We start from the raw sequence: 12247 nt of genomic DNA on the forward strand, positions 1-12247 counted from the left end.
TTAACGAATTTCACATATTGAAAATTAAGTTTTATTCATCATTACAGCGCCCTCTTACAGCGACAAATAAGCAGCCGAAGTGAATTAGTACATAAATGTTCTCGCCATTAAATGATTAGGCTTAATCAGAAAACGAAATAGGTTACTGTATATTGTCATCTTACGAAGCTAAATACATTTTATTCAGTTAATTTAGTTGTAACGTATTGCGAAACCTCCATATTCCGTTTTATTGACATTCTGCAAGTCAAATTTTAGTCCCAGTAGGAAACAGGACGTCAAGATCAAAAGTAAACAGACCAAGTATACGAGGTAAGTGTTTATTAGCAAAGATGAATAGCAAAGAGACATTCCCTTGAGAAAGAATATACAGAAATGTCTAATGTCTAAATAGCAATGTTCATTGTCATCACCTTCACAATAACATTTGCATTTACAGTCAAAACAAGCGATGTGTTTGTATTAAGACTTATTTCCGCGGTGTTGCATTACGCAGTCTTTTGCCCTTGCGCAGTTGACACCAAGGATTGTACCTTCGTCTACAACTTATAAACACGTGGTCTTAAACAGCGCCTCGATGGCGCCTTAAAGAAAGAGGTTAAAGGCAGGGCAATACTTTGTTATTATTCCGTGCTAATCCTGCTACAGTAAGTGTCACGTGATCACTTTAGCGCAATCACTGAGAAACTCCTTTACACAGGTGGTGCTTTTATTTGGTATAATAATTATTATAAGATGCATATATAAATTTATATCGTATAATAATATATAATAATTATAAATAACGATTATTTTATTATTATTTGTGTGTCTGTGTGTGCTGTATATAAATTAAAATTATTTATATATACTGGAGTACCACGATACAAGTTTCGATGAACTGAATTTATCTCCCATGTCAGCCCTAGCTAAAACAGGAAGTGAGACCAAGAGTAGGGCAAATTTCTCGTTCTTCCTTATGTTTTTGTGGCCGATGGGATTTAAACTAGCCAATTTAATGGCCTTAGTCAGTCTCGGGGGGAATAGTTGCAGGGGATGTCCCAGGATTTTTTTAAGGGTGGGGCTAAAGCAGAGTTTCTTGGAATCGTTAAGCTTTATCATCATGTAGCAGAAAAACGAAAACAAACAAACAAGAAGAAAAATTATTTTGATCATAAGGGCCATAGTCTCTTTAAGCGTTATCTGTGATGACCCCTGCATGGTTGCATAGTTTTTTTCTCTCCTAAATCGGAAGTCGTTGGAAGGCTGTATTTCGTTGATCTGCTTTCTTTTAGCTTGAACGTAATTGTATTTATCCTGACATGTGAATGGAGAATACGTATCGAGATAATGTAAAACATTTTATTATTGTGATTTTTTCCGAAATTCCGGTAGTGTCCCATATTTTTGGCAATATACTGTAGTTTTTTTCTACAGAGTCTCAATGCAAAAGAAAGGTTATAATTGAACAAGATTGTTGAATTAATTGGACTTCTTTCGTAATTTTGCATATTTTTATATATTACGAGTATATTACATGTATTTTATATGTATTGTTTATTGTATATGTATATTGTATTATATATGTACATTGTATTGTATATGTATATTGTGTTGTACATGTATACTGTATTGTATATGTACATTGTATTGTATATGTATATTGTGTTGTACATGTATATTGTGTTGTACATGTATTTTGTATGTTATGAATTTTATATATTTAATTTTGAACAGCTCTGTTGGATGTACCCTCGCGGTAGCCAGTGGATATAATCACCACCCTCCTCGTACTGCGTGGAAAATGCCCGGATTCTAATCTCTCCAATGGCGTGAGGAATTTTTATGGACTTTTTTTGACAACTTGTCTGAGTTAGTCGGTCTGAGCTGAGGGTTTCGTGTTTTTTGTTTTTTTTTTCTTCGCCACGAAACTGGGGATTTTCGTCCGGCAAACAGGCAGATCAACCACAGTATACATATAACTTGCACGCACATACACAATACATTGTTGTCTCATGGCTTTGGTTACTTTGGTGCAACACTAAAAAAACTCTTGTATATGCAAGAGGGCTGTTCAAAAAGTAGTGGCGCCGCTACTATTAACATGTGCTCGTAAGCAGGAATCACGTGGCACAGATTACATATAAAATTAGATAACTACAGCAGTATCAACAGTTTCTCTGGAAGAGAAGTGGGTGTTGCTGGTTTTCTCCTCTGCGTTTAAAAAAGTAAGATCAGCCAAGATCGACTCCGCAAGTGGAAGATTTCATCTCACTGACTTTCCCATTCCTTTACTGCCATCTCATCTACTAGTGGGGTATTCTCCGGACAACAGTCCTTGTGGCTTTGGGTTTTTCCAAAAGATTAAAGTGCCACTCAGGGGTCAACGCAAGACATATTGCGAGCAGCAGTTGGTACCTCGCCACCCTTGGATTTTTAATCTAGGTGTATAGGATATAAATTATTTGGGGGAATAATGTAACCATCAAATACTTGTAAACAGATGTGGATTGTTTATAAACAGCAGTGTTGCCACTACTTTTTTTGGCTCGTCCTAGTGCACCATACATTCATTTTAAAAATATGACTATAGTTGTTATCTAAATCAATTATTATAAAATCCGGTAGCTTTTATATAAAAACTACAGGCTTTTGAATAATAATTTAAAATTATTTAGATTTATAATTTATTTACAAGTTATATAATATAATTAACAAAATAATTAAAACGGCATTAATTAATCTTTCTTACATTAAAATAATTTTCCTCCTAGTGATATTTATTTCAGCCAATGGAGAAGAGGGATGCGGCTTACGTGTTATACGTCACAAATACTAAAATACGTAACTGAAGCTTGTTTTTACTGTGGTAAAACAAGCTTCAGTTTTACCGTGGTCATGCTAGATAAACCTCGTGCACACGCTTTGTTTATCTAGCATTACCACGCGGTACATTGTTGATTTCCATATGTAACATATTTATGTATTCATAGCTGAGGAATAGACACACACAGTGTCGAAAGCTGCTGTAAGTATTTTATTTGATTTTATCAAAAGAAGTGGGCGAAATCCCCTAGTATTATATTACGGGAACACAGCCTCCACCTTAAGAGTACCTTTCTCTGATGTTAGAAGGATGGTACCGCATTCCTCGTTGTCTCCAGATGAAATAACGTCTAGAATCTGTTTGTAAGCTAAAACAGGACTCTTATTTTATTGTGAAAGTGTGTTCAGCGATACTGTTCACGAAAAATTGTTAATTTTGTCGAGCAGTGTATTTTTGCTTAAATATATTTTCCGTTAGACTTCTTTTTTGTCTAGTCCATGGTGTGATTGCGAAATGTTAAATCGATCTAGGCCACAGTCGCGTGATTCCAAAAATCTGGATCACCACCCATTAATTTTATTTATTTGAAATCGTATAACTTGCCACTTGTGAAAGTCAGGTTTCATCCTGATTTATTTTATCACCTGCTTATGCCCACAGATACATCGTTCTCTTTTTGGTTTTTGTGTCATTTGACATTTTGAGCCTGCTAATCATAGTTATACTGTTTGAAACATGGCTGCATTTCTCGTATTTTATCTCGATAATCCTTCGCGTACAAATTGCAAAAATTCCTTCCTGTGCACGGTAGTTTCCTTTATAGTTTAGAAACGTGCCTTCCTCAGTGGAAACGTTCCATTAAACGCAATCGATACATAAAAACAACCAAGAAAGGAATTTCACCATCAGGATGCTTTCAGTGGAAATTCTAATTGCTGGTGATGTCACGGTGACTCTTAGAATCGATTAGTTTTTCTAATATAAATCACAGAACTGTTATCATCAGAAAAGATACAGCTACTTCTTTGAGCTGTTACGAAATACCTGCAGGCGAAATGAAACCTCTATGGCACATCCGGCGGAAACACCTCAACACACCCGTTGACTTACATTATCAAAGACTACTTAAGGTCAAGGTAATAGAGAGAACAGAACGGTGAGTAGACTATTAAGAACGTCGAAATCAGTTAGAGGCCCCGCCCTCACGGTTCATAATTTCACGTAACCGCGTCGAGGGCGACATCTAACGTCAAAAATGAGAATTTTTCCAACAATAATACCTAAAATCACGTCAACATCCGATGCGACACCTAACGTCGAAAATTAGAAGTTTTGAACAGGATTAATATTTGAATTTAATTTACTTAATTTTATTTTTATTTTAGTTACTTTCATTTTTTTTGTTTCATTTAATAAATGCCCTCGCATTATTGAATTAAAGAAATATAAAATTTAAATTAAATTTCTGAGTTTAATTAAATTTAATATAAACTGAGTCTGACACGACTGGACCTTGTAAGAAATAAAGACGTACAAAACTAATAACAGATTACTGATTTTGATTTTTTTAAAAATACATTTTAATTATATTTATAGTTTTCTTATATCAACAGTTTCATTTATTTATCGAAAAAATACTTGCGAGACATGGGCCTCATACTATCACCCAGTAGTTACTCAACTGACAAGAAGTCAAGAAGCAGCCCAAAACGATGTAAACAATATAGCTATTTAATTTACAGCGCCTGTTATTTTTTACACAATTTTAGAGATTTGATAAAGAGTTAGATAAACTTCTGTGGCAGGGAAAATTGTGGAATCTGTGATTAAGGATGCACTGTAGTATAATCTGGAGAGAAATGAAATCATCATCTTAACTTCCATGTTTCTTTTTGATGTCTGTACATCTAAGCCAGTCACGTGTGTTGTATTATGTGCCTGTTTCGTTGGATGTGTCATCTCAACGGCCAATTAGCATTCAGGGAGAAGCGACACGAGAGGCGAGTCGCTATTATTATACCTTTCACGGAGCTGGAACTGGAAGGAGGCTAGCCCTTGATGATTCCGAACGGAGAGGAAAGACGGTTGAAGATTTGGAGAAGAAGAGATTCGCCGTCTACCTTTTTTCTCAATTCCCTGAGATATTTCTTCCCTCACGATGTTTTGGCCCGGGGGAAGTTTTTTGCTCGTGCAAATACTTGGATCGAATCAGGTGCATTTTTAAGGCTGATTCTGTAGTATCAGTATTAGCAGTGTAGTGGAAAGGAAACTATAGGCTTTTGCAGCACCGGCCAAAAAAAGAAAAAAGGTAGATGAGTAGACACGAATTATATACTTCCCTCCTTACGCAGGTAACCATCCAGTTAATCTTTGAGATTCTTCGAACTGTCAGCCTCAACTACCTGCGAAGTCACCTTTTTCCAGCAATCAGCAACTCGTTGGCTAAAAGAAAACTCTCTACAATCTAGTCTAAAGCTCTTCCTGTGTAAATTGAATTTATGCCCCCTAGTTTTGGAATTCTTTATAGAGTGAAAATTCCCCTTTCATTCATTTTAATAACCCCTTTCAGAGCCTTATAAACCTCAATGAGGTCTCTCTAAGGTTCCTGGTTGCCAAGCTCTGTTACCTATTTAGTCGAAGTCTTTCTTCGCACGTCGCCCTTTTGCCGATCTCACCATCATGCGAGTTGCCCTTCTTTAGACCCTTTCACGAAGCTCAATATGTTTTTTTCAGATGAGGTCTCCATGCTTGGACAAAGTATTCCAAAATGCGGTATTACAATTTCCTTGTATGGAATTATGAGATCTCTTCCCCTATTTCTACAGGGTATTGTTTGATAAATTACCGATAGCACATCATAGGCGTTTCGGGCCACCTGTGTACACAGCTCAGAAAACTTCATATCTATATATAGATATGAGGAATAGTAACTGCCAGATCCCCTTCTTCATTTGCTGTTTTTAATGCGCTCTCCACCAAGGGTATAATTTATTTTAAAATTACTATTTCTTTGCATTTCGCTGCATTAAAACATAGCTGCCACTTTTCTGACCATTCTTCAAGCCTGCTCAAGTCATCCTGAAGGAGCTTTTCTTGACACTGATTATTAACGACTCTCCAAATCTTTACGTCTCCTGGAAATTTTAACATCGCGCCCTTTATCTCTTCGTCGATGTAGTTAGTGAAAATCAGAAACAACAGTGGTCCAAAAACCAATCATTGGAGGACCCCGCTTCTGACGTTAACCAACCTGAAGAAGTTTCATTAATAACAACCCTCTGCCTTCTGCCCTACTGGGCTTACCGTTTGTTCTTGCTATAAATAATCTATTTGTTCTGTTCTACTAATCTGTTTGTTCTTGCTATAAATAAAATAACTAATTTGTATTTTTATTTATATTATTTATATTTTATTTGTAATAAAATAAAAATATATTTTTTATTTTTATTAAACGACTATATGAGTTTCGTAGACTGCAATAGAGATTAGGAAGTACATGTATTATGTCTGTGGAAATTAAATTAATGTAATTAATTAATTAAATAAATTTTATTTATATATAAGAAACCGTAATTTAGCCAATGCGGCATATGCGTCGGTATAATTTTTTTGAAATTTATTAGAGTTCAAGCACCTGGTCAGATTTTCTCACGGATATTAATTTTTAAGAGTGACATGAATTTATTATTATTACTATTTGATTTTTCTTTGCCACAGTTGGCCAATATTTAAAATCTAGGTGGCACAGTAATCTGTTTGTTCTTGCCAAATACATTTATTATCGCTTGGCACTGCTTACACACATTTTACGTCTGCTTCGTTTTCTTTGTATAAACAGATGTTTTAAAATATTTATAGACAAGGATGAAAATTGGGCGGAGATTTCTAAGTGGAATTCTCTTTCTTTGTTCGAGGTTGAATCAAAAAGAAAAAAAAGAGAAGCTTTTGAAATATTAAGAATGCAAATACAAACGGAATATTTACATTTTCATTCGTCTGCTGGTCACTGCTCCCGTTTTGTTTTAGAATTCCGAAACGGACTGATTTTCGTGTTATGTTTCAGACTTTAAAAAAGATGGTGTCGCACCACCTGTTGGGTCAAGAGATGTCAAATAGAAAAAGAACAAAACAAGCACGTACGTGCCGTTATTGCGCAATAAAAGAACAGGCTTCAAATATAAAGTGTAACAACGCTTGTGACATCACGTTCTCTGGACGCTTTTCTCCATTACTGCTCATTGTCAAGGTCAGGAAACTAATAATAGCATTCAATCACTTCTTTGTTGACTTGCACCTTTGCAAGACGCTACAGAATCACAATAGAATCCATACACGAATGTTGCCAGTTTTCTAGTTTGTGTGTGTGTGTGTGTGTGTGCGCGCGCGCGCGGGAAGGGGAGGGGTAGGGAATCACATACCTAAGTTAGGAAACACTGTACCTGCCTTTGACAATCCAGTAAAAGTATTAAGAGATGTAAAATGCAATGTTGTCTAAAATGCAGGGTCCCCTCCTTTTCCTCCCCATTCCGGTGCCCATGAATTCAAATAGAAGAAATTGAAAACGCCGCACGTTCCCCTAGTAACTTGAACGACCCTTCCCCGTTATGCGGATTAAAAAAAAAAAAAAAGAGTTAATCGACTATGAATTAAATTTTTTTTGTATTATTTTATTTCTCTCAAAGCAATATATCCACAATCTTCCGTTATTTGGTTATACACATACAGATTTTAATCCATTTTCTGAAGTATAATTTTTCGTTTACTTTTTTGTCGCCCCTAAAATTTTGTCGCCTGAGACTGTTTCCCCACTAGGTTCCCCGTGAGCCAGTTCTGCCCCTGAATAGAGGTAATGGTTAGCTTTGCTGTGAATGTTTACTGTTCTTAGTAATACAGTTACGATACTTTTGAAATAGTTAACGATAAACTAATTGAGTATTAAAAATTATTCACATGTTTACTTATGTGTTTATCAATGAAATTTGTTGAGTTTATCGGCTAATTTTATAAATTCGCTGGTGATCATTGAAATTGCCTCACCTAGAAGGAATGGACAATTTATCTGAGAATTTGCATGCTAAGTATGACATACTGAGTTGGATTCTTACGTCACAGATCAGTCCATTCTTGTGTAAGAATGGATTGCTCGGCGTCGAGTTCTTTCCGACTTCGAACTGTAATGACTGTGGGGACATGACGTGTAGGTGCCAGTATCTTGACAACCGACAACATGGTTAAGTGGTAATATTCTGTGGTGTCACGAGTCTACTGTTACTGGCTCAACCACGGTCGATCAACCACCGAGTACAACTTAGGAACATCAAGGACACATAGTAAGACTACAAACATCCACATGGACGATGCGCCGGACGATGCTCGTATAGGTTTTGGCGGTCGATGGTCGTCACGAATACCCATACTCACTGCGAGATGGAAGAAAATGTGCCTTGCATGGGCACCACCAGCACTTGATCACAGACATGTGGAAATCCATCGCTTGGACTTTGAATCCAGTTTCCAATTCTATCATGCTAATGGACATTTGGAGAAAGCAACATGAGGCCATGGCACCTGGATGCATTGGTGTTCAGCAGGCTAGAGGCAGTGGTGTTTTGGTATGAGTACTGGTTTCGTGGTGTGATCTCGGTCCTCTGATCAACGGCTCGATGAGAATTCTTACTGTTCTATCGTCGCCTATCAGATACACTCCTACACGATGACAGTGTATCCAGACAACTCCAGCTTTCAAAAAAACGTGCCATGATACAAAGCCCAGCTGGTTGCTAACTGATTTTAGGGACATGACAGTGAACTGTCCCCTCCCCCTCATGGCCGTCCTGTTCAACTGAATTGAGCATGTTTGGGACCTACTGGAAGAGAACATTCGATACTACGACCTTCACCCCATTGTGTGCTGGCATTACTGGATACATTTTTGCACAATATGTGAAGATTCAATGCGCGAGGCATAATATGATATGGGTTTAAATTAACTATATAATATCGGTGTAGGTACACCATAAATTAAACTACGTACGTAGTGTGAAGGCATTGTTTTTAATTGTATCTCATATTGTGGCTACCTTCACAACGAGATACCAGGTATTGCACTACTTCGAATAAGTAACGCTTCTCTAGTAGAGAAGACTACTGTTATTTATTCTCAGTGGATACCACCACCCAGACCGTCACAGTTTCAAAACTGTTGGCCTACCATCGATGGGTGGGCAGGATAATGCAAAAATGCTATCACAGTTGCGAAGTGGTTCCACAATATGAGAGATGGTGTACAGAATGATACAATATTTGAAGATTCAATACTAGAGAAGCGTTACTTATTCGAAGTAGTGCAATGCCTGGTATCTCGTTGTGAAGGTAGCCACAATATCAGATACAATTAAAAACGACACTACGTACGTAGTTTAATTTATGGGTAAACTATGGTGTATCTACACCGATATTATATTTTTCCACAATTTATCCACCCTACAACACCTTGTGCAGTCGATGCTGAGACGTGTAACGGCTGTATAACTGGCAAAAGGTGTCCCAACGAGATGTTACGTAGGTTTTGCTAATGCAAAGCGAACTTCGTGTACACCAATGCATCCAGGTACAGTAGCAGGGAAAAAAAAAAATGTAGCCATCTGAAGAGTGTGCAATGCCTTTAACATGTAAAGCGACATTATATACAGCTGATGGACGTTGAAAGCAGTTGGAACTTGGATCATTGGGTTTTCAGAAGCTGAACAGTGAACACGCAAATCCCCTTTTGTGTAGATCGTCATGGCATAATGGTTGGCTGCTGTTAGCAACAAAAAAAAAAATAATAATAAAATAAATAATAAAACTGTTTATTATTTAAGAACTAACTTATATGCCATGTGTATTATGTTTATCAATTCCATGCGTCTGTTCTCTGGTCGATTTGCCTGTTTTGATGGATGAAAAACACGATTTTCCGGGGGAGAAAACCTTACTATCGGCGTCTGAGACCGATTAACTCAACTCACGGAATGAAAAAAGCCCAAAAGAGTTCCTTACGTCATTGGCGGGAATCGAACCAGGGTGTTTTCCGCCCGGTTATGATCACCATTTTCCCCGGTGTGGAGAGGACGGTTATTGTGCTACTGCGCAGATTTAACCTTTTTTTTTTTCAGCAATATCAGATTGACCAGATTGTCCAGGCCTGGGCAATCTGGGAGTGGGACTGCTGGCACCCTCTGGTCTAGCACTACTACCAGAAGGCGCGGGATTTTGTGCGGTTGGCACAGTCAAATTGGTAGACCCCTCCACGTGAACATTTTTTTTGGCTCATTTCATGCAGTACGTACTATAAAGAATAGCGATACTAGGTGGAGTTAGACAACAGTCTATGGTCCGCCAAAGACAATACACACATACTGCGCAGATTGCTGTTAGCAACGGTGGGTACAGGAATGTCCTCAGAAGTGCCATCACGGCTTTGGGGAGTATCAGAATAATGGCAGAATGGAAGGAATGATGGATACGTTAACTGACGACAGGAAGGAGATTTGTCACAACCTGTCACCGTGTCGGGAAGCGTGATGAGCATTAGCAAATGACTGCAAGAAGTTGGTCGCTTTCTCACAGTCGTTACCTCATCTGTCTCCGACGTTCCATCGTCGTTAGCGTCGTCTGCAGTGGTGCAGGGTGAAGTCGATTGGTGATGATTAGTATTATGACTTTAGTGACTAATCAAGTTTCGGCTGGATCCATTGAAAACTGAATGCATCTCTGGAGACACGCTGGGGACAACAGCGTTAATTAAACCTGCATCAGGTAGCTGTATTATAGACCAGCACCCCCAAAATTATGATATTGGATGCTATCAAGTTATTATTGATCACAAATATGACAGCCAACCATGGCTGTCATATTTGAAGGGTATGGACATGATATGAACATACTGTAAGTATACGGAACTCAATCCTTCGAGAGAACTGGATGTAATAATGTTCACTTAGTGGCCATTTTATTAGGTACATTTACCCTTTTCACGAAATAGATTGCTCCTTTAGTACTAGCATTGCCATATGTTAGGTATTTGATCTTACTGCCCGGTAAATAAATTTAGAAAATACCGTACATGTAAATATCCGGTATTGAGCAAAATTTGTAAATTTTTCAGCTATCGTTGTTAGGTGAAAGTGCATTCTGTGATTTTTATTATTCAATATAGAAAAATAGTTTTAACGAAAGTTAAATTCCTACGTACAGTTGATGCTGTTGTAGGGTTTTAGGAGCATCTGCAACTAAAGCCATATTGCTCTATGTGTTCTGAGATCGATTTTCTGTTTGCTGGACGGAAAAACCCGAGTTTCCGGGAGGAAAAACCATGCTACCCTCGCTGAGACCGACTAACTCAGCCACGTTGTGAAAAAAAAAAAAAAAAACGTCATCAACGGGACTGGAATCTTTTCCACCCGGTGTGGGAAGAACGGTGATCGAACCAACTGTACTACCCACGAAGGCTCTGTGTACAGATGAACTTAATTTCTGAAATGAATCTGTAAATATCTCTCAATTGTTTAGATGTGAAAGATGTTTTCTCTATAAAAATTTGATAAAATCTGCACAATGAAATATAAATTATAAGTTTTAGTTAAATTTTCGATTATTTTGAATAAGGTTTAAATTTAATTCATTGTATTTTCGATAAGTATTTCTTGCGTAATCTACCATTCTTGCGGTTGCACAGTGGCTATGATCACTATTCTACCCATAAGGGGTAGAAAAGCCCTAGGTTCGAACCGTCATTGAGATGAGAGACTTTTTTTTTCAATTCATGGCTGAGTTAATTGCTATACTCTCCAGTAATCCTTTACAGGAGAGTATAGCAAGGTCTTTTATATCCCGGAAACTTGGGTTTATCGTCCAGCAAAATAAGGCAAACCGACTAGAGAATGCACGCAATTTACGGACATAATAATTATGGATGAAGTTGTTCTCTGGTAAACGTAATTTTACAATTTTTTTTAAATATAATCTATCCCCTTCCAGTGAGAACTTTTTTTGTGTGTGCCAAACTTTCCTCGTGCATGTCCCGATTTTTATGGAAACCATCCAGTAAGCTTATCTACATTGAAGTAATTCACGTGAATGTGCGAAACCGGAAGTTACACATAAAGAAAACCAGAAGCTGCGAATATATGATGATTTTTAAGTGCTGATCAAATCATCAAATTCAGACTGTGTCATTCAGATATAGGGGATTCAGAATTTGAATATGGGGACGCAGTCTGAATTTGATTTTGAAGTCATGATTTTGAAGTACTGATCAAATCATCAAATTCAGACCGTGTCATTCAGATATAGGGGATTCAGAATTTGAATATGGGGACTACAATATGTGAAAAAAAAAGAATAGACAGGACGGGGGGGAGGGATTATTCACTTAGTTAAGAAGCCCAGGAAATCTAA

The 12247-nt window shown here is 37.5% G+C and overlaps 1 protein-coding gene across 1 annotated transcript in view; it reads left to right on the plus strand.

Annotated features, from left to right (window-relative positions):
- Nucleotides 1-240: 240 nt before the first annotated feature.
- The window catches only part of LOC150088985 (uncharacterized), a 32366-nt gene continuing 20359 nt past the window's right edge, over nucleotides 241-12247 (plus strand). The window contains exon 1 of the mRNA XM_090370984.1: nucleotides 241-312. The gene's annotated coding sequence lies outside the window, so the exon portion shown is untranslated. The remainder of the gene's footprint in view (nucleotides 313-12247) is intronic.

This window comes from Mastigoproctus giganteus, chromosome 3 (assembly GCF_048544385.1).
Source record: "Mastigoproctus giganteus isolate SK-2022 chromosome 3, ASM4854438v1, whole genome shotgun sequence".
Lineage (NCBI taxonomy): Eukaryota > Metazoa > Arthropoda > Arachnida > Uropygi > Thelyphonidae > Mastigoproctus > Mastigoproctus giganteus.